The sequence below is a fragment of the Danio rerio genome, chromosome 14 (assembly GCF_052040795.2).
Source record: "Danio rerio strain M-AB ecotype USA chromosome 14, GRCz13ab, whole genome shotgun sequence".
Taxonomy (NCBI): Eukaryota; Metazoa; Chordata; class Actinopteri; order Cypriniformes; family Danionidae; genus Danio; species Danio rerio.
This window is the reverse complement of record NC_141034.1, coordinates 7,383,046-7,407,462: the sequence shown is the minus strand read 5'-3', so window position 1 is coordinate 7,407,462 and position 24,417 is coordinate 7,383,046. Positions and strand designations below refer to the sequence as shown.

Below are 24,417 nucleotides of genomic sequence, written 5' to 3'. Positions count from 1 at the left end.
TTTTTAGTCGTTTCTTGAAGACAGCAAGTGACTCTGCCGTTCTGATGCAGTTAGGGAGTTCATTCCACCAACTGGGCAGATTGAGCGCGAGAGTTCGGGAAAGTGATTTCTTCCCTCTTTGGGATGGAACCACGAGGCGACGTTCATTCACTGAATGCAAGTTTCTGGAGGGCACATAAATCTGCAGAAGTGAGAGCAGATAAGAAGGAGCAAAGCCAGAGGTCACTCTGTAGGCAAACATCAGAGCTTTGAATTTGATTCGAGCAGCAACTGGCAGCCAGTGCAAACGGATGAGCAGCGGAGTGACGTGCTCTTTTCGGTTCATTAAAGACCACTCGTGCTGCTGCGTTCTGGAGCAGCTGAAGAGGCTTGATAGAGCTAGCTGGAAGCCCGACTAGTAGAGAGTTGCAGTAATCCAGTCTGGAGAGAACAAGAGCTTGAACAAGGAGTTGAGCTGCATGTTCAGATAAGAAGGGTCGGATCTTTCTGATGTTGTGGAGTGCGAATCTGCACGATCGAGCAGTTCTAGAAATGTGGTCAAAGAAGTTTAGCTGGTCATCAATCATTACTCCAAGGCTTTTCACCATTTTTGATGCAGTAATGGTTGCCCCATCCATCTGGATTGAAAAGTTATGGTGTAGAGTCGTGTTGGCAGAAACTTCAAGCATTTCCGTTTTCGCGAGGTTAAACTGAAGATGATGGAGATGTGTAGATGGAGAAGAGAAGTGGCCCAAGAACAGAGCTTTGAGGTACCCTAGTGTTTATTCATTTCAATTCAATTCATTCATTCATTTTCTTTTTGGCTTAGTACCTTTATTAATCAGGGGTTGCCACCGCCAATTTATCCAGCATATGTTTTACGCAGCGGATACCCTTTCAGCTGCCACCCATTACTGGAAAACATCCATACACACTCATTCACACTCATACACTACAGACAATTTAGCTTACCCGATTCACCTGTACCGCATGTCTTTAGACTTGTGGGGGATACCGAAGCATCCAAAGGAAACCCACGCGAACATGGGGAGAACATGCAAACTCCACACAGAAAAACCAACTGACCCAGCCGAGGCTTTACATGTAATCTTTCCTGAATTGAATAACGTGCAATAACATTGAACCGAATTGCTTGCTTGAGTTTACGTTTAACATGATAATGTTAAACGTTATCATGTTAAACGTAAACTCAAGCAGGCAATTCGGTTTGATGTTATTGCACGTTATTCAAATCAGGAAAGATTACATGTAAAGCGGCCTCTTGGGATTTTGTAAATCAAGAGTGTGTGCCAGTTGTGTTTACAAAGTCTCATTTAGTACAGTATATTGATGGTCATTTGATTACAAGCTCCATTCGTTGTTGCACAGACCAGCCGCGCATGTAAAAAATCACATATGTAAATGAACATCTCGATAATCCAGTAAGCTTTTGTACGCAACATCAGTAAATCATCTGCAACATGAAAAACAGTAGTAAACACTCTGAATCATATCAAACATCTCCACTGCTCCTCAACTTCCGGGAAACTACAAAGAGTTGATTAAAAGCACGGGACAATGATGTATGGCCTTTATTTAGAGAATATCATGTTGCCAATTATAGCTTGTTATGGTCTGTTTCTGGTACTTAAAATAGTTAAGAAACAAATGACTTGGATACTCTTGAACTCTCTCGCCAATGAACACACATGGATAAAAAAATGAGCTTCGCTTTTTATTTTATTGAATTCTTTTTGGCCTGAAATGATTCATACCGCTGGCAAATTCTAACTTAAAGTTTTGGTTCAAATGTACATAAAAGCTGATTTTTTTCTTTCTTTTGGGAGAAGCCTGTGTCATTTAAAAGTACAAAAAAAGTAACTTGCCATAGGTATGAATAAATTAGGCTTGACTGTATTTGTTTCTCTTAATTTATACTGGATTACAGTGGTGAAAAAGCGATATACGTTTAAAAAAAGCACAAGTTTGATGATATATTAATGGCTCAAAGATGAACACAAAATCATTTCCAACAAGGATTTTAGGACTTTATTACCAATTTAGAACCATTTGAGTATGAGTGAATGACGAGGAACATTTTTATTTCAGGGTTAACCTTCCCTTTGATTCAATCTATACTGTATATAAAGAGACATTTTAATGAGATTATAGAAATGAGAATTTGTGAGGTAATATTTAACAAATCCTATCAGCCTAAAGTTTCTTTTCTAGTAAAATTAGCTCATCCTGCTGGTGATTTTGTGGTAAACATGATCAGCTGTTGTTCATTATTTATATTTCATTTCTCAGGAAACAAAATACATTGAAGATTTCTATTGTTAGGCCTCATTCACACTGAATGCATCTCTGTTTCTAAACACATGAGAGGCAACAGTTTGGAATGATTTGAAAAAAAGTGCAGCATAAAGCATGAGGGTATCTGGACACAGCCACTGAGCATCTGTACATTACAAACCACAGGAGAGAGCAACTTCTTCAGCAGGATAGCGCTCCTTCTCATACTTCAGCCTCCACATCAAAGCTCCTGAAAGCAAAGTAGGTCAAGGTGCTCCAGGACTGGCCAGCCCAGTTACCAGACATGAACATTCTTGAGCATGTTTGGAGTAAAATGAATTCAAAGAATCTTGATGAACTCTGGGAGTCCTGCCAGAACGCTTTCTTTGCCATTCCAGATGACTTTATTAATAAGCTATTTGAGTCATACACATTATTAATTCTGTTTCCACTGTTATAATTCCAATATTCATTTCTGTTAAGTGACAAGACTTTTGACTAGGCAAAGTCAGAATTAAATAATTAAAATCAAGGCATCAACTAGAAGTCAATTTATTATTTTTTGTTCTTAACACTTGGATAGGTGACAAGACTTTTGTCAGGTAGTGTATGTTTTTCTATGAATGAAAACATTATAACTTATTAAAATTAGCCACTTTTATGCCAATAAGTAAAACAGTTATGTTCTACTTTCTTCGTGAGATCAGGCTAGAATTGCATACATTTTTATATTACAATATTTTATTAGAAAATAAACTTTTTTTTTATTAAATATTTTTTTATTTAAAAGCATTAAAAAATGTAGTTATTAGTTAAGACTATTAAGACATTCACTGCCACCCTGATGTCAAAACAACTTCAAAAACATCCATAAATTGTTTATTTGTCATTCAGATTTTGATGCCCTTTTGACCATTTGAACAATGACACGCAGAGATTATACTGCAATATACCAAAACTTTTATATATCTGAAAGCTTCCATTACAAATCGACACTGGATTTTGTATCAAAAAGACATCAAACTGATGTCTAACATTGACATCAAAAACATGACAAAAATTGATTAAAGGACTGTCCTGTAATCGAATTTTGATGTGCTCAAGTGCTCATCGCTTCAAAACACATGCAAGCGTAATGATCACAGATATCCATTAAGCATATGTTTACATCGAAAAACAGTGGAGAAGTAGTGCGTTGGAAAGCAAAATTGTCTAAAAAGTGTCTAAAAACATCAAAACAAAAATCAAGCGCTCGTGTGTGACGCTTTAAAAGTTGCGAGCACAGCAGTGACACGTGTCCATTATTCAGATGAATAAAACAATAGAAAAGTAGCACATATATGATCTAGTTATGCACATTTATGATCTAACATGCATGTTTATGATCTCTTTCTTACATTTAGTATACTCTTATTAGAAAATAAACATTTATTTTATTAAATATTTTTATTTAAAAAGCATTAAAAAACTTAGGTATTAATTAAGACTATTAAGACATTTGCTACCTTGTCCAGCAGCCACCTTGATGTCAAAACAACATCCAAAACATCCATGAATTGTTTATTTGTCATCCAGATTTTAATGCCCTTTTGATCATTAAAACATTCATTTATTCATTTTCTTGTCAGCTTAGTCCCTTTATTATCCGGGGTCGCCACAGCGGAATGAACCTCCAACTTCCAGCAAGTTTTTACACAGCCCTTCCAGCCGCAACCCATCTCTGGGAAACATCCACACATACACACACACATTCATACACTACAGACAATTTAGCCTACAGAATTCACCTGTACTGCATGTCTTTGGACTGTGGGGGAAACCGGAGCACCCGGAGGAAACCCACGCGAATGCAGGGAGAACATTCAAACTCCACTCAGAAACGCCAACTGAGCCGAAGCTCGAACCAGCGACCTTCTTGCTGTGAGGCGACAGCACTACCTACTGCGCCACTGCTTCGCCCACCATTCAAACAATGACACGCAAATATTATACTGCAATATATGAAAAGTTTTATTTATCTGAAAGCTTCAACTACAAATCTACACTGGATTTTGTATCAAAAAGACATCAAACTGATGTCTAACATTGACATCAAAAACATGACAAAAATTCATTACAGGAATGTCTTGTAGTTAAATTTTGACGTGCTCAAGTGCTCATCGCTTCAAAACACACAAGATGCAAGCGTAATGATCACAGATATCCATCAAGCATATGTATACATTGAAAAACATTGGAAAAGTAGTATGTTGTAAAGCAAAAATGTCTAAAAAGCATCTAAATTTTTTAAAAAATATCTAGCGCTCTAGTGTGACGATTTAAAAGCGCGCACAGTGGTGACACGTGTCCATCAAGCATGTGTTTACATTGAAAAACAATAGAAAAGTAGCGCATATATGATCTAGTTATCCGCATTTATGATCTAACATGCATGTTTATGATCTCTTTCTTACATTTTAGTATAATCTTATTAGAAAATAAACTTTTAATTTATAAAATTGTTTTCAACACAGGCCCGTTCTGAAAACGTAGTCCCGTGGATGTTTCTGGAGACCCCGAATTATGTAGCCGGAGGTACGAATGGCTGCATTTCAGTTTTTTTTTGTAAACAAACCCTAAAGGGGGGGTATGACGCCGTTCCTTTTCACGCTTGCCAGCTGACCAGCTGAGAAAAAGCATATTTATTAGTTAAGACTATTAACACCCAGCGGGCACAGTAATGTAAATAGTAACAGTAATAGTAACAGGCACAGTAATTAAATAGTAAAATGACATTCAAAACACATCCAAAAAAATGTTCTTTTGACATCCAGATTTTGATGTCCCTTTGACTACCAAAATGATGACACCAAAAATATTATAATATTCAAAAGGTTTTATTCATCTGAAACAACATCAAACTAAAGTCTAACATTAGCCCCTTTCACACAGTGATACCGGTTAATGTCCGGAAAATTTCCGGAACGACTTTACCGGTATATACAAAAAAAGTGCTGTTCACACAGGTGAGGACGCTACAGAATTTTTCCGGAAAAGAGCATTCACACATCCATCGCAAAATGCCGGTAAATTCTGACATCATTAACCAGAAATGACCTCTAAATGGCTGCGCTTGTGTTTGTAAACATTTGACTACATCACAAACTCTTTGGATGGATCAGTATTGGGTACAACTCCAATGAAAACATAGAAAAAACCTTTCGCATGTCGAGATGTTCATGATATGTGTGTGTGCTGGCGCTATGGGCGCTCACGGGCACACGCAAAGCTTGAAGGTAAACAAACAACGGATTATCATAAACATTTTATCGATAATTATTTACACAGTTAGCATTAAGAAGGAACATATAAACATTATCTGACTAACATCTAGCAGCTAAAGGTGTCTGGAAAAATATTCAAAGGCTTTTATTCTCATAAACCGCGCGCACGCGAATGCTTCTGACTGGCTAAAGTAGTCGTCTCACGTCAGCACGTTCTAGACGTGTACTCGCTCTTTCCGGCAATCTTCCTTCTGCATTCACACAGCGCAGCATTCCGGCAAATTACCGGTAATCTTACAACTTCTCTTTCCGGAAAATAGCCAGAACGAATTTACCGGTATTTTCTAAAAGGGCCTGTTCACACATACAACCTTTCCGGAAAATTGCCGGTAATTTTCTGGAAAGGTCTGTATGTGTGAAAGGGGCTATTGACATTAAAAAAGCATGCCAAAACTTGATTCCAGGACCTGTAACTGAATTTTGACATGCTCCAGTAAAAAGTAGAACAATGTAAAAGAAAAATGTGTCCTGTGTGAACCGACCCTTATGCTGTGTTCTTAAATGATTCTTTTCTTAATACTTCAGTTTTTAATCAGATATTTTTGTTTAATTTTTTGTTAATGTTAGCTAAAAGCTTAAATACAGATTCATTAGTTCATTGACTGACCTATTGGACCAAAGTCTTGTCTGAGCGATTGGGAGGGGGAAAAGGAAAAAAACGGCAGAGGAGAAAAAGACGCGCTGGATAAAACGGTGTTATGCAAAGCTCCACTCATCACTCACTCCTGCCTCAGATTAATTGCCCGTTTGAACAAGGCCACAGTGTTGCCTCCAGATGTACTCGCAGTAATGATGTCACCGTTTAACGTTCTTCTCTCTCACCGTTTTCAGTTTTTTTTGATACAAGTCTGCGTACATTTTGCAGATGGCCTGCACATAACCATTACAACTGAGGGACTTGCATCTATTCTTCAATCTGATTTTGAAGTTTAGATGTTTTCGGTTGTTGCCTGGAGTTTATAAGCTGGCTCAGAATCAAGCCCAGGAAAACCGGATGAGTGAATCTTTCCAACACCTATCAGTCTCGCTCTGCCAGAACGAACTTTCTTCCAAATGATTACAGCATGTCCTCTCATTTGTCTTCCCTTCCTTCTCTTTGTTTCTTCATATTCTGTCTGTGATTTGCTGCTGTGTTGTGCGTCATTCACAATTGAAATCCCTTTTAGCTTCTGAACTACAGGACCAAGCTGGCACCTTGACGTCAAAACAACATAAAAAATTAAGCCAAAAACGCATACTGATTTGAGGTCAGTTGAAAACCTTGCCATCAAAATGACATCACATTTACGTCTAACATTGAGGTAAAAAAACATGTCAAAATTCTAACCTGTAAATGATTTTTGGCATGTTTTTGACGTCAATGCTAGACATCAGTTTGATGTCGTTTTGACTTTTAAGATAGTCTACATGCATTGTGAGGATACAAAAAGCCATTGAAGCTTTCAGATGAATAGCACCTTTTGATATTATCATATTTTTGTGTGTCATTACTTTGGTTTTCAAAGCGACATCAAAATCTGGATGTCAAATGAAGGTTTTTGGATGTGTTTTTGATGTCATTTAGACATCAAGGTGGGCAACGCAGCAAAAGTTGAAATAGTATTAATTAATAAATATAATTTTTTTTTATTCTGCCATATATACTGTTGAAGTCAGAATTATTAGCTCCCTTTACATTTTTTATTTCTTTTTTAAATATTTCCTAAATGATGTTTAACAGACAAGGGAATTTTCACAGTATGTCTGATAATGTTTTTTCTTCTGGAGAAAGTCTTATTTGTTTTATTTCGGCTAGAATAAAAGTGTTTTTTAATTTTTTAAACACAATTTAAAGGACAAAATTATTAGCCCCTTTAAACTATATATATTTTTGATAGTCTACAGAACAAACCATCGTTATACAATAACTTGCCTAATTACCCTAGCCTGCCTAGTTAACCTAGTTAACCAGTTAAGCCTTTAAATGTCACTTTAAGCTGTATAGAAGTGTCTTGAAAAATATCTAGTCAAATATTATTTACTGTCATCATGACAAAGATAAAATAAATCAGTTATTAGAAATGAGTTATTAAAACTATTATGTTTAGAAATGTGTTGAACAAATCTTCTCTCGGTTAAACAGACATTTGGGAAAAAAATAAACAGGGGGCTAATAATTCTGACTTAAACTGTATATTGCGATTACAATTTGCGATTACAATTGGAATACAATTCCACTTGATGACTTCAATATCTCTATTTGGAAAGAATTTCTAATTTTAGATTGATTGGGATGATTCTGTAGGGGCCCAGCAGTCACACAACATCATAAGACGATGTTAGGTTACATTAAAGTCATGACGTCAGGTGACCAATATTCAATGTCTAGCCAGTGTCTAAGGATAACGTTATTTTGACGTTCAATAACGACGTCAAACTACGTTGATATTTGGTTGATTTTAGGTTGTGTTGGAAAGTGACCAAAATCCAACGTCTGATAGACGTCATAGTGGTAACATCCATACAACATCAAGGTGTAACATGATTAGATGTTGAAATTTGGTTGATTTTAGGTTGTGTTAGAAAGTGACTAAAATCCAACGTCTGATAGATGTCATAGTGGTAACATCCACTTAACGTCAAGGTGTAACATGATCAGACATTGATATTTGGTTGATTTTGGGTTGAATGTTGGACATTGACGTCGGCCTGACGTTAGATTCTGATGTCAACCCGATTTTTATTACCAAACATATCCAACATCCCCACAACGTTAAGGTACAACGTCAATATGACGTCCTGTGCCTGCAGGTGGAGTGCATAAAATATTCATAAAATATAGGAAACAATCTACAAGCTTAGATAAATTCAATATTAAAAAAGACACAAATTAAATTAACAGAGTTTTATTGTTTTCCAAGGACAAACTGTATTCAGGTATACAGTAATTTAATAATCCAAAGTAAAATACCACTGCACAGTCTTTGTTTTATAAAGAAGGAGGGGGGGGGGGGGTGAATTTTGAACAGCTGGGCAGCAATAGCCAATCGGAGCCACTGTATGGGTGGAAGCGGGAGAGAGGTATTAATGATACCCAAATTAATAACAATAATAATCACGCAACACAGGAATGTAATACCTTACACAGTCAAAGGCCTCAAAAAACACCTTCGAAATGATAATCTATAATCCAGACTCAATATTGCGTATAGACGCGATGTGACTACTGCGAATGTTCACATTGCGATATCAATCCTGAAACGATATATTGTGCAGCTCTTATTGAAATACTCTACAAAAATGTATGCAATTCTAGCCAGCATTGCCAACTTAACAACTTTGTCGATATATTTACTATATTTAGCTACATTTAGCAAATTTTCAAACCCCTAGCAACAAATTTACAAAACAGCTAGACAAATCTAGCGACTTTTTTGTGTTTTTTTCGGTCAAACTGGTCTGCTTTTTCTTTGTTAACAATTTCACAAATTTTCCTTCGCCTTAGTCGTCTTGTTCATTAGGGGTCGCCACCACGTAATGAACCACTAACTTATCCAGCATATGTTTTACACAGCAGATGCCCTTGCAGCCACAACCCAGCACTGGGAAACACTCACACACACTCATTTACTCACATACACTAGGGCCAATTTAGTTTATTCAATTCACCTATAGCGCCTATGTCTATGGACTGTGGAGGAAACCGGAGCACCCGAAAAAATCCCACGAGAACACAGGGAGAACATGCACACAACGACCTTCTTGCTGTGAAGCGACAGTGCTACCCACTAATACACTGTGCCGCCCCAAATCCCTTTCCTCTTATGTATTTATAAGATGTTATGTAGTTGTGATATCAAATAAGCAAATTCATATTAAGTGACTTACAATTTAGATAAAGGTTTATGTTTCATTTTAGAAAATGTGATTTACTTACCAAAGCCCAAAAAGTGTACAACGTGCGTTTAACCCTTGCTCATAGATTTCAACATCAGCTGTGAAATGAAAATATCTAGCTTGTGGACAGCTTGGGCGTACAGGGTTTCCTCTCAATGGCACAGAGTGAGGAAACCGATCTGCGTCATGTGATTACTGTATGCGAGTAAGTGAAGTTGGCTTCTCTTCTATTCAGCTGCGGTTGCAGAGAGATTGAACATGTGATGCGTGGAGGTGTTTGTGAGCGAGATGTTTTGACTTTGTGCATTTTGAACAGGTGCGTTCAGACTTGCGTTCTGGTACTGATATAATGCAGTCTGTTGATCCATGATGTTTTTTTAAGAAACTATTACAGGTACAGATAAAGTCAAAATGATTAGCCCTCTTGTGATGCTTATTTTTTCTTTTCAAATATAACGATATTTGAGCAAGGAATTTTTCACAGTATTTCCTATAATATTTTTTCTTCTAGAGAAAGTCTTATTTGTTTTATTTTAGATATAATAAAAGCAGTTTTAATTTTCTTTAAGCTATTTTAAGGTCAATATTATTACCCCCTTATGCAGTATTTGTTTATGATTTTCTACAGAACAACTCATTATTATACTATGATTTGCCCAATTACACTAACTTGCCTAATTAACCTAGTTAAGCCTTTAAACGTCACTTTAAGCTAGTTAGTACACTCTAAGAAATAAAGGTACAAGAGCTGTCACTGGGGCAGCACCTTTTCAAAAGGTACATATTTGTACCTAAAAAGTCCTTAGTGGTACCTCAAAGGCACATATCAGTACCCAAATGCACCTAAAATGTACCTTTGAGGTACCAATATGGAATCTTCAGGTACAAATATGTACCTTTTGTAAAGGTACTGCCCCAGTGACAGCTCTTGTACCTTTATTTCTGACAGTGTATCTTTCTAACAACAGAGACGAGGATCCACCTGCAGCTTTATTAACAAGGAATAGTCTTGCAGGCAATGGTCAAACAGGAACAAACAGTAGCATACAGGTGATCCAATATCGTCAAAAACAGGCGAGTGGTTGGTACAGGCGACAATGAATCGATAACAAAAAAACAGACAAGGATCAAGCATGGAATGACTAGATTGGATTAAGGCTTCTGTGATGACTGGGTATCACAAGAACAAGGAAAAGATCCAAGTGCAGCAAAACACATTTATTGTCAACCAATGAACATCTAAAAAATGACAGGGATAGGCAAGGTACACTGAAAAAAATTATTCAAAGATGATTCCTTGGATTTAATCAATTTGTTTACGTTAAGTGGTTGTAAACAATTTATTTGGGCTGAATTTAAACGAACAAATTAAGTTAAACATAATTTAATTTGTGTAACTTAATTTGTTTGTTTAAATTCAACACAAATAAATCGATTGCAACAGTTCTGCATGCAACACTTTTTTTCAGTGCACCAAAAAAGTACCAAAATCAACAAAACTGGGAACCACCAATAATAAATAATACATTAATATGATGTCATGGCTGTGCAATTCCAAAATGTGATTATAATGGAAGTCAATGAGGTAAAACCAGCCACCAACGTAATAAAAGAGTGGCCAAATTGCTCTCTTGTTGGGTTTAAAAAAAAAAAAATTTAAAGCATTTTCCCAAAATATGTGTCAAAATAAGATTTGCCACCAAAAATCATTCCATTTGCTGAAACACAAAGAAAATTGTGGCCAAATTAAGACCCAAAATCACCTCAGAGTGGATGAAAACGTCCCCAACAGCACACAAGGGTTAACAGTCTTATTACCAAATGCACTCCAGTGTGTTTTCCTCCAATAATTTACAATCAGCTGGTCTGATGTTGATTTTAGTAAAGGAATTGACAGAACCCACCGTTAGGTTAATTGAATCTGGTTGAAATGTTAACTCTAATGTTTCACAAGCGGGCGGCAGGGGTTCCTGGAGCCCTAAGGCAAACACTACCGTTGCTTGAGGGCACAGGGAGAGTGTTTTGAAGGCTTTGACCCACTGAGAGATCAGAACTTCCTCTGTTATTTGTACAGCCGCCGCACTGCAGCCACGCTATAATGACCTGTCATGCTAAATGATGTGAGCGAGTGAATTTGATACCGTCCCACTTCTCTGTTTGCTTTACCGCGGCCTTTGATTCACTAACTCTTACATAAATTTCTGTCCACTTTAGTAAATCTCTGTGCTTAAGTGATGGCTTTATATTAGGGCTGCACAATATATCCTTTAAGCATCGATGTCGCAATGTGCGTATTCACAATAGTCACATAGCATGATTAGATTATTCATCAAAAATGAAAAGATATTATTATTTAAAAGTAATTTATATAATGATGACCATGCTATTTTATGTTTGATTGTTCAATTTCTGTACCTGAATACTGTTAGGCTCTCCAGAAATCCATAAAGCACTTTTATTTTTGCTCAGTCTTAATTTATTTTATGCAGATGCACTGTGTAGAAAAAGACTTGATTATTCCGATCTACACTGTAAATCTCAAAAAGTGAAGGTAACTCAAACCATTAGAGGAAACCGATTGCAACAAACCATTCACGTTCAAAAACTAATCCTAATGAGTACTGGGAACTTACTCCATTTGAGTTCTGTAAAACCCTATAAGTTAAGGCATTTGAGGAAACCGATTGCTAAAAACCCTTTTGAGTTATAAAACTAATCTAAGGCTGTACTCACACTAGGTACAGTTGCCTCGAACCAGGCCAAAGCACGCTTGTCCCCCCTCCCGTCTCCCCCGACGGCCCGCACTCACACCACAAATGGGCCTCGGCACGCTTACGTCATCGCTGCTGTGCTGTTCAGTGAGAAGCACTCTCTCACTCAGCAGCACAGTGGAGATTTCTCTAGTTATATCGTTTCAGTCGTTTATTTTGCAGTGACATGCAGTCAAATATTTCGCCAAACAGTCCTTAGGGATGCGGGGACGTGCAGTCAGATATTTCGCTGAACAGATCCGCCACTTTTGGCGCTCAAAAACAATCATAATGCTCTCGTGCTGCAGGAATGAGGAGGTCTGCTGAAGGTGTGCAGCTGTCATGCTGTGAGGAGTTCTCGTCTTTAATAAACTACGGCAGTTTGCGTTCACTGAACAGTAAGAATGATTAATAAATCCATATGAAACAGCCCCTTAAAAGTCACATCTCGCTTTCAGTTTCGGGCTTTGGCGCGTTTTGCACTCACACACAAGTGTACCGCGCCAAAGCCCAAGTGAACCGTGCTCAGGCACACCTCTTCCAACCGGGCCAGGGCCGGCCAAGTGAACCGTGCTTGATCCCGATTCAGCGCACTCACACTTCTCAAACGATCCGGGAAACGGGCCTGGGCACGGTACGGATGGCATAGTGTGAGTAGGCCCTAAATGAGCACTGTGAACTTGCTTTGTTTAAGTTGAAATAACGAGGCATTTAATTAACTCATTGTCTTTGACACCAAGTTCAAAACTCTTTTCAAATGAGTAGAATTAGCTTTCAGTAAATTTTGAGTTAACTACACTCAATTCATTTGATGAAGACTGTTGGGTTTTACAGTGTATCCAATTGAATGAAATCTTTTTATCTTAAAATGAAATCTTATCTTTTTAAGTTATTCGTTTATCTGGTAAAATCATATTTAAATCACAATCTACATCGCAGAAAAAGTTGTCGGATGTTTCAGTATTATGCAGCCCTACTTTATATGTTGTGCTTTCACCATTTGAAATTGTAGAAATATGAATTAATTCCTATTAACAGTTGATCTAGCAGAATTGTGTAACTACTAGAATGGCCATAGCAGTTATTCTGACCGTTCATATTGACCTTACTCTTCGCATAAGAGTGGGCACAGTCATTAGGATCCTTTTGATTTAAGACTATGTTGCCAAAAATGTTGGTACAATACGCTATTGACCTTATTCTACAATGAGGAAGTGCTTTAGAAAACTTGTGCTTTAGTACAGCTTCATTCATTCATTTTCTTGTCGGCTTAGTCCCTTTATTAATTCAGGGTCACCACAGCGGAATGAACCGCCAACTTATCCAGCATGTTTTTACGCAGCGGATGCCCTTCCAGCCGCAACCCATCTCTAGGAAAAATCCACACATACAAACACACATACACTACGGACAGTTTAGCCTACCCAATTCACCTGTACTGCATGTCTTTGGACTGTGGGGGAAACCAGAGCACCCGGAGGAAACCCACGCGAACGCAGGGAGAACATGCAAACTCCACACAGGAACGCCAACTGAGCCGAGGTTCGAACCAGCGACCCAGCGACCTTCTTTCTGTGAGGCGACAGCACTACCTACTGCACCACTGCTTCGCCCTTAGTACAGCTTTAGTAAACCAAATATTATGCCTTGCTTTTTATGTTTGTATTGTACTTTTTTAAATGGTACTTTAGGATTAATTTTGATCATAATCATTTTTATGATTTATATATATATATTTTTTCATAAATGTCTAATGCTGACATCTACTAAGCTGCCTAGAAAGTTTTATGACATTTTATCCTGGCTCTTCCCAGGTGTGCAATGGTAGTGAGTGGCTCCAGACAGCTCATCCATTTATAACACAACTACAAATCCGAAAAATTTGGGACAGTATGAAAAACACAAATAAAAAAGTAGTGTTTCCAAATTTACTTTGACTTGTATTATATAGCCGACAATATGCAAACAAAATATTTCATGTTTTGTCTGGTCAATTTTATTTCATTTGTAAATATACATGCTTTCCTGTCATTCAGACCTCCTCCTTTCGAAAAGAGTTGGGACAGGAGCAATTTAGGGCTAGTAATCAAGTACTGTAAATTGTTAAATAATTTACCACATATTACAATTCCTGGCTTCTGAGGAAAAGGATACAGGTACTTGACTGGCCTGCTCGCAGTCCCGACCTGTCTCCTTTTGAGAATGTGTGGCGGAAGTGCAAAATGCGACATTGAAGACCCCGGTTGCCCACCCTAATACTTGTTTGCAGGAAGAATGGAACAAGATTACACCTGAAAGACTTCATCTCTTGGTGTCTTCAGTCCCTAAACGTCATTTAAGTGTTGTGAAAAGGAACGGAAACATTTTAAAGTGGTAAATACTTTACTGTTCCAACTTTTTTGAAAAATTTTATTTAGCAAAATTTTATTTTATGTTTATTTTGAAAAAAACAAAACAAAACAATAAAATTCACAAGGAACACATTTAATAATATGTGTTGTATTGTCTGCAATGAAATACAAGTCAAATTTAGAAATCACTACTTTTTTATTTGTGTTTTCCATACTGTCCCAACTTTTTCTGATTTGGGGTAGTAAAATGAATCCTTTTAACTCTATTGTAGTGTATGCCGGTGAATTGATGCTTTTTTGTAGCTATTATGACAGCATTTGAGTATTAGTTGCAACACTGTAGCATTGCACCAACACTTTTTGCATGCCAAGCACCAAGCACAACTATAAAACTGAATTATTGACTCTTTTGCGAATTCCTGTGTGAACAATCGCAAAACGATTGGTATTTATGGTCTGTATATAGGTTGATTGTGTAATGATTCTCACCCTAGTCATGCAAATCCCTATTGTGCGGTGAGCAAAACAAGCGTTAAACAATGGAAAACCTTGAGAATACATTTCTGACCAGACGAGGCATTAACCACATCTAACAGTCGAGAGAAAGGGAAACATATTGTCGTCGTCTCCCCTGTAGTTTCTGTTAGTTATAATAGAGCGTAACGACTTAGATTACAGAAATTACAAAGCTTGAAGTCTCAGCTGTTAAGCCCCTAAAATAAGCCGTGGTCTTCAGGGATGTTGCCTTTTCTTTTCATGGATCTCTTGTCTTCTCGGATTCTCATGATTCTTGGCATCTCAATAAAGAATTCTTCATTTTTTAGTTGTCTCTTTGACTGTTGGATGATAATGTGGTGGTTTTTCCATCCGTATAGTGTCTGCTGGGGGGGTTAGATTCCACATGTGGGACTGCGGCGGATTAAAATAAACGCAGATGACTTTATTGACGTGCAGATTTAATTTATCTTGGGCTTTCAAAAGATCTTACATGCAGGGAGAAATTACATTGTTTAAGCTGTTTTTTAAGATTTAAGTCTCTTAAAGCTTCTGTATATCTTTCCATTTCAGATAGGTATTTTTTCTTGTCTACATTATATATATATATATATATATATATATATATATATATATATATATATATATATATATATATATATATATATATATATATATATACACATATATATATATATATATATATATATATATATATATATATATATATACATACAAGATTAATATATATATATATTAATCTTGATCTGTTCAAACATGAACCTTGTTTTCAGCTGGATTCCAAATATTTGACCTTGTTTTCTTTTTAATTAACTCGAAGGTGCAGTAGGGGATCTGCCAAAATGCTAACCGCTTAGCATAATATCTTCAAAACACAGTTCCATCCCTGCAGTCCTCATGAAACATGAATGCGTGCACGAAAGCAGACAACCACTACTTCATGTCATTCGCCTGTTAGAAATTTAATATTGGTTGGGCGGCAGCTTGCAAGAGATACACTTATTACTAAGCCAAACTTGCATGGTATTTCAGGGTGAATATTTAAAGTAGCGGTAAACAATATAGGGAGCGCTTCACAGGCTGTCATTGTTTCAAAAATGAACAAATGTGATGTGAATATAAAAGCAACTTCAGCTCAGTAAAGCAGGTTAGGCGGAATAGCACTATTTACTGATGTTTGTTGTTAAATTAAATAAAAATCTACATTATCGATGCTGTAAAAGGTCCCTTATGAAACTGAAAATAGTTGCATCAATCTATCGCTGGGAGATTTCAGTGGCTGAACAACACTTCTGTGCATATAACCCATTCTTAACAACAAAAACATCTATTTAAGCTTTGTGTGACTAAAATACTTTTAAAACAGAACATTACCTGTCTTTAAGAAATAATTCAGCCATGGTGTCATCCTTCCTCCAGTGTGCAAAAGTAACTTTAACATTGATTCAGGATTTTTAAAAGTTTTGATTCTGCAGTGCTGTGATCTCATGTGTGCACATGCACGCTTGTATACGCGCTAATGGCGGATCTGCATGAACAGAGATGCGCAGAAGCCCACATCTACATATGTTGACACAGTTTGGGCTACTTCGGGATTATGGGGAATGTCAACCTGACTATATTTAATTGGATGAACATTTTTTAGTTTTATGCCTATAATATCAAAATACATATAAACACATTTAGATCTTTTACTTTAACCATTAATATTAGAATGTGAAGAGACTTTCAACCAGCACAACGAATAATGTTTGAAGACAATCACCTACTGCACCTTTTATTTAGTTAAATAAGTCACACTAACATTATACCTGGGATAATATAAATATTCAAAAACACATTCCAAAACAAGGGTTAGCATTATCAAACAATGTAAAATACTGATACAGCTCTGTTAATCTTATTTAACGGACATCAGATAACATAAGAGTGAACAGTTAACAAGATTAACAAATATTATCAAGTACAGTAACAAATGTATGCACACTGTTCTTCAAACTGTTAAGTTTATGATTAGTTTATGATTAAAAAAATAATAAAATATAGTATGATCAATTATTGTTATATACACTAAATGACAAAAGTCTTGTTGCATATCCAAGTTTTAGGAACACAAATAATAACTCGACTTTTAGTTGATCATTTGGTATCAGAAGTGGCTTATATCGAAGACAAAGGCCTCTAGATTACGCTTATTTTACCTAAATAAAATATGATCATGCCTTGATTTTTAATTATTTAATTAGGACAGTAAGGTCTGACTTTGCTTAGACAAAAGACTTGTCACTTAACAGAGATAATGTACAGTATAGAATATAAAGTCATGCTGCAGTGGAAACAGAATGTATATTATGTATGACTCCCATGAGCTTAGAGGACTGCATCCATACATCTCTGCAATGTCTCAAATAACTTATTAGTAAAGTAATTTGTAATGGCAAAGAAAGCGTTCCTGCAGGACTCCCAGAGTTCATCAAGATTCTTTGGATTCATCTTTAATGCCTCCTCCTTCATCTTACCCCAGATATGCTAAATAATGTTCATGTCTGTTGACTGGGCTGGCCAATCCTGGAGCATCTTGACCTTCTTTGCTTTTAGGAACTTTGATGTGGAGGCTGAAGTGAGAGAAGGAGCGCTATCCTGCTGAAGAATTTGCCCTCTCCTGTGGTTTGTAATGCAATGGGCGACACAAGTCTTGATACCTCAGGCTGTTGAGGTTGCCATCCACTCTGTCAGGCACGTGCACACATAGGGCTCAACCTGTGCAGTGCACATGCCCTTTTTAGTCTTGGATAGAAAGTGCCCTTCCAAAATGATCAAAAGTGCCCGCGACGCGACGCGACACACCCTCGCTCCCGCCCTTCAGTAGGCACGCGACAACACCGCTCTTTAGTATGCACATGCCCTTTGGACGGTCTCTGCACGGGCCTGCACTCTGTAGATCTCTCGCATGTCCTCATACCAAATGTAACCCCAAATCATGATTTTTCCTTTTCCAAACATGGCTGATTTCTGTGAGATTCTTGAGTCCATGCGGGTTCCAGTATGTCTTCTGCAGTATTTGTGATTATTGGGATGCAGCTCAACGGATGATTCATCGGAAAAAGTTAACTTTCTGTCACTTTTCTAAATGATCAACTTGAAGTCAAGCTATTAGTTGTTGCTCTTACAACTGGGATCAACAACAAGGCTTTTGTCAGGTAGATGATAAAGAGTAATGGTCCGAGAACAGAACCCTGAGGAATAAATAACTTTAGTGAACTGAACCAATGTCTTGTCTGTTTTAAAGTTCATAATGTACTTTTTTTAAAATGGATTAATCTGAAGCTGATTTGCCAGTTAATTTTATGGCTTCTATTTTCTTTCCTAAAGCTGCTCAGAAAATGAATGGTCACCATCGTTGTTGGTGTGTTCGACCACACAGACAGTTTCTCACACTCGATAAATGAAACAGGTGGAGAGATTTTCGCCAGCCAGCTGCATCTTAAACAGAGGAACTACAAATATTTTCCTCACATTCGGTGTTTATTCCTCTTCTTTTCGCTCTGCTGGCTAATGGACTTGTTTATTGTGTTATTTATCTCTCTGATCTCTATTAAAAACGTCTGGGGTTTCAAACGGAGACAGAGAACAAGCCTCTTTGATCCCGTTTACTATCTATTTTTCTTTCATGCTCTCTCAGATTTGCGTATTGTTTTGTTTGGTGTGATTTCACAACAAGCGGAACAAAAACGTTGCATTTGTCAGTATGTGATGTGGAGAGTCTCTTTACTCTTTGCAGTTGTCTGGCGTAAACAAGACGCAGAATGCACGAGAAAAGGGCTGTCAGCTCTGCGTGTTTTGTCTACTTGGCTTTCTGTTTCCCAAACGCACATGTATAAATACAGACAGGCATCGGTTGACCCACCTTTGACTCACCTGCATCAGCTCTTCCCGAGGGCACCGGAGAACATTACTTCTGCTAAACAAACCACAGCCAGTTCACATGACCTGTGCCCCTTCACTTCTATCTGGAGGACCCTTAACCCTAACAGAAGTACACTGAAGCGGTGTTGAACGCAAACAGACGTACAGTTGAAGTCACAATTATTCGCCCTCTTGTGAATTTTTGTTTTTTCTTTTTTAAATATTTCCCAAGTTATGTTTAACAGAGCAATGGATTTTTCACAGTAGTTTCTTTAATGTTTTTTCTTCTGGAGAAAGTCTTATTTGTTTTATTTTGGCTAGAATAAAAGCAGTATTTAATTTTTAAATAGTGTTTTAGGGTCAATATTTTTAGCCCCCTTAAGTGATTTAGTTTTTTCTGATTGTCTACAGAACAACTTAACCTTGTTAAGCCTTTAAATTGCATTTTAAGCTGAAGACTGGTATCTTGAAAAAATATCTAGTACAATATTAAGTGCTATCATCATGGCTTAGATAAAATAAATCAGTTATTAGAAATGAGTTAATAAAATTATTATAATTAGAAATGTGTTGAAAAAATCTTCCCGTAAAAAAAATTAAAATATATTAATAATAATAATAATAATAATAATAATAATAATATATATATATATATATATATATATATATATATATATATATATATATATATATATATATATATATATATATATATATATATATATATATAAATACATATACATATACAGTTGAAGTCAGAATTATTAGCCCCCCTGAATTATTAGCTCCCCTGTTTATATTTTTCCCCAATATCTGTTTAATGGAGGGAAGATTGTTTCTGCACATTTCTACGCATAGTTTTAAAAACCTATTTCTAATAACTGATTTATTTTATCTTTGTCATGATGGCAGTAAATAATATTTTACTTGATATTCTTCAAGACACTTCTATACAGCTTAAAGTGACATTTAAAGGCTTAACTGGGTTAATTAGGTTAACTAGGCATGTTAGGGTAATTAGGCAAGTTATTGTATAATGATGGTTTGTTCTGTAGACTATCGGGAAAAAAAAAACTAGCTTAAAGAGGCTAATAATTATGTCCCAAAAAATCAAAAGGGGGCTAATAATTCTGACTTCAACTGTGTATATATATATATATATATATATATATATATATATATATATATATATATATATATATATATATATATATATATACATACATACATACATACATACAGGGGGGCTAATAATTCAGGAGTGTTAATAATTCTGACTTCAACTGTACATTATCTTACTGCAAAAGCATTATGCAGTTTTCAGGAGGATGTGGTCTGTGCAATAATTGTTTTGCATTTATAATGAGTTTACTCTTAAAAAAAAATTTAAATGGACAGTTCAACCCAAAATAAAAATTCTAATAACAGACCCATAGGAAATTCATTTGTATTCGTAATTAAAAAAAAAAAAATCTTCGGTTCCTCTGTGGAAAGTTTGGTGTACCCAAAAATGGTTCTAAAATTATGTATTATGTATTAAAATTGTAAGATTTGAGTTTTTTATGCAACTCAAACATTTTGGGTTCAGTTGGTTCTGCCAAAGTTCCAGAATTTGTTTTTATCCCATATATACAGTAGGGCCTCCCTTGTCTCGTTGATTTTCTTTTTTTTTAGTGATATGCCATTGTGAGTAGTTAGCACTGTTGCCTCACAGCAAGAAGGTTGCTGGTTCGAATCCCGGCTGGACCATTTCTGTGTAAGGTTTGCATGTTCTCCCTATGTTCACATGGGTTTCCTCTGGGTGCTCCGGTGTCCCCCACAGTCCAAAGAAATGTGCTATAGGCGAATTGTGTAAACGAAATTGGCTGTAGTGTATAAGTGTGTCTGAATGAGAGTGCAGTGGTGGATTTAGGCATGGGCAATGTGGGCAGCAGGGCGGCATCTTATATCTCAAAATACTTTTACATGTAAAAATCAATTATTGTTTCAAGTTTTTTATTTAAATGTGCATTTTTACAAGAGAGACAGAACAAAAAGCAAAGCCTTTTATTATTATATTAATATTATATGATAAACAATATAACTGGTTTTTGTAATCATAATTAAAGACAAAATGAGGGTCCAGTTTTTGAGAAAAAGACTCCCGATTCCTTTCACTGACAACAGGCCTAGATGATTTTAGAAATGTGTTAATTTATGTGCTAAAGATGAAGTAAAGTCTTATGGGTTCACAGATAAATGAGGCTGAAAAATAGTAAAACACTTTTCGGCTTAGTCCCTTTATTAATCAGAGGTTGCCACCGCGGAATGAACCGACAACTTATCCAGCATATGTTTTCTGTAGCGGATGCCCTTCAAGCTGCAACCCATCACTAGGAAGCATTCATACACACCCATTCACATACATACACTACGGACAATTTAGCTCACCCAATTGACCTATAGCACATGTCTTTGGAAACAGGAGCACCCGGAAGAAACCCGCACGGACATGGGTGAAACATGCATAATTCATACAGAAATGCCATCTGATCCAGCCGAGGCTCGAACCAGCAACCTTCTTGCTGTGAGGCAACAGTTCTACCCTTTATTATTATTATTATTATTATTATTATTATTATTATAATCATACTGTAATTGAAAATAAAATGAGGGTCCACTTTTTAAGGAAAAGACACCCAGTTTCTTTCAGTGACAATAGACTTAGATGATATTAGAAATGTTTTTATTTATGTGCTAAAGAAGTCTTATGGGTTTACAGATAAAAGGGTAGAAGAAAAGGATGGCAGTTTTTATTTTAGGATGATTTTTATTATTCCTTAAGCCTCAATAACCTATTTAAGACTTTATATAAACGTTATATAGGCATGTTATATAGGCATTTATTTCTGCATGGCACACCATGTACACACATAAATAGTGCTAAAAACATGAATACATGAAAATATGCATTAAGTAAATAAGAATACTCTTATACATACTATGACCATGCCTTCATTTGATGTATTATGTGGAAATTTGCTTATAAAGCGATGTGTTCTTTATTTCTAACTTAGTTGCTTAATTTTTTGAAGCAACCAGGATTTTTTGAATGTTGTTTGATTTAATTTATTTTTAAAATGCATATAGTAAAAATAAGATTTGTTTGTCATTTTTATAAGGCTTTCTTAGAATTACTGCAATCGCACAGGATGTGATTTTAATGGATATCTGACCCCCTCGCTTGACCTGGTCCAGACACTTAGTGACCTTTGACCCTGACCTTGCCCCCTCTCTTCCCACACCCTTATCCCCGGCGGACATTCAACCCTCCACCAGACTCTCTCCCACTAACTAATGCTCTCCTTTCAGGCTTTGTAGATAAAAGTAGCATTTCCCAGAGTTTGCAGACAGGTAGGCATGTGGAAACATTTTGATGTGAGTAAAGTCAATTTCACGTTTGAAATTTGACATTTTAAAATGAAAGTATAGATAAAATGATGTATAACTTATGTACTCATACTTACCCACTAAATTATACATATTTTACAAATATACATTTTTTTGCTCGAGATAAATTCAAGTGAATGATTTTTCAAAACACAGTGATTTTTATTTTAAATTAAATTAAATTAAAAATTAAATTAAATTAAATTAAATTAAATTAAATAAAAATTTAATTTAATTTAATTTAATTTAATTTAATTTAATTTAATTTAATTTAATTTAATTTAATTTAATTTAGTTTAGTTTAGCTTTGTTTTTATATTTATTCATTTACTTATTATTTTACTCCTTATTTAATTTAATTTTATTTTATTTATTTGTTCAACAATTATTTATTTAAATAATATTTTATTAATTTTACATTTAATTTTTTTTGTTTTATGTAAATTTTTTTGTTTTATGTATTTTATTTAATTTCTTTTTGGTAAAACATGTTGTTTAATCAGTATTTTATTTATTTTATTATTTTTACATTTAATTAAAAAATTGTTTTGTTTTAGTCAATTTTTTATTTTGTATTTTTTTGTTAATTAATTAATAAATACAATAATAAATGTGTTTATTATTTATGTTCATTAATTAATTAGTTAATTCATCAATTTATTTATATATTGTTTATTTTATTATTTTTACATTTAATTCAATTGTTGTATAATGTTTTGTTGTAATTTATTTTATTTTCTGTTGTGTTTTTGTTTTATTTAAATATTGTTTTGTTTTGTGCTGTATTATTATCTATTTTTTTTATTTTTTTTTTCAAACTAGATTTTTAACAAATTAGCAAATTTTAAATTGCATTGTTGCCTAATTAGATTTAAAGAGCCCTTTAAAACTTATTTAAAATCAAATTAACCCACAGTTTTGGATTCTCTTCCTTGTGCCTTTTATTAGAGCTCACAAGTGAAAGGATTGTAAATGTGCGTAATTGTGATGCCACCAATCAGCATTGTCATTACATCATTGTCTTGCCATCATATTCCATCAGCATTTATTACAACAAAAAAATCGCTGCCAGTCACATTTTCCCAAAAGTCAAAGTGACTGGAATTCTTGAGGGCACTAAAACCTTAATCACTGTCAGATGTTACTGGCCCAGTTGAGGAGTTTTACAGTGGCATTTTAAACGGCAACAGCTTAGTGGACACTTACACTGGATTCTACGCTATAAAACGGCACTTAACCAGCTGTAAGTCATGTTGAAGCCTTGTGCGCTGATTCTAATGTGAGTTGCTTTAAGTGTTTGGACTCTTGATGGAATTGTTTTGACAGTAATCAAGGCCACGTTCATGACGTTTACACAGGTGGGGTGACCCTTCAAAGGCTATGACAAAATATGCGGTCAGAAGTAACGCGTAGCATGTTGAAAACCTTTTCTAAATAGAGTGCTAGATCCTCCTGTCATATACATGCTAAGAACATGTGTCAAAGTCCAGGCCTGTAGCACAAACTCTACCTAGCATCACTCGAAACATAAACTCTCCCATGCAATACATTCTAGTGCACTGCATATACAAGCTACTTTTTGCTTGGACACTCTTTTGCTTTCAGTTCTGCTTTAATCACACCAATCTAATTGGAAATGCATGCCTCATCTTTGTCTTACAAAATCACCTAGATAGGAATCCACTGACCTAAATCCTTACCTAAAACCCAACCAATAGTGTTTTCAAAAGCATAAGAGTAAAGTGCACTGTGACCCATAGTTTTACCATGTTTATACACTGATTTGGTCTCTCTCATGCATCATCAGAAAGTAAGCACTCCTATCACAAGTACAGTACATCACCATCAGTGTTGGGTGTAATTAGTTACAATGTAACTAGCTACTATGATTAGATTACTTTTTAGCTGAAAAAAGTAAAGTATTACTTTACATTTTCAGGTAATTTAATTACAGTTACTTATAATGTACTTGTTTAAATACTAAAGATAAAA

At 35.7% G+C, this 24,417-nt stretch overlaps 1 protein-coding gene across 1 annotated transcript in view; it reads right to left on the bottom strand.

Moving 5' to 3' along the window:
- Positions 1-801: 801 nt before the first annotated feature.
- adam19b (ADAM metallopeptidase domain 19b) overlaps positions 802-24,417 on the bottom strand; it is a 248,445-nt gene continuing 224,829 nt past the window's right edge. Inside the window, exon 16 of the transcript XR_015507042.1 lies at positions 802-893. The gene's annotated coding sequence lies outside the window, so the exon portion shown is untranslated. The remainder of the gene's footprint in view (positions 894-24,417) is intronic.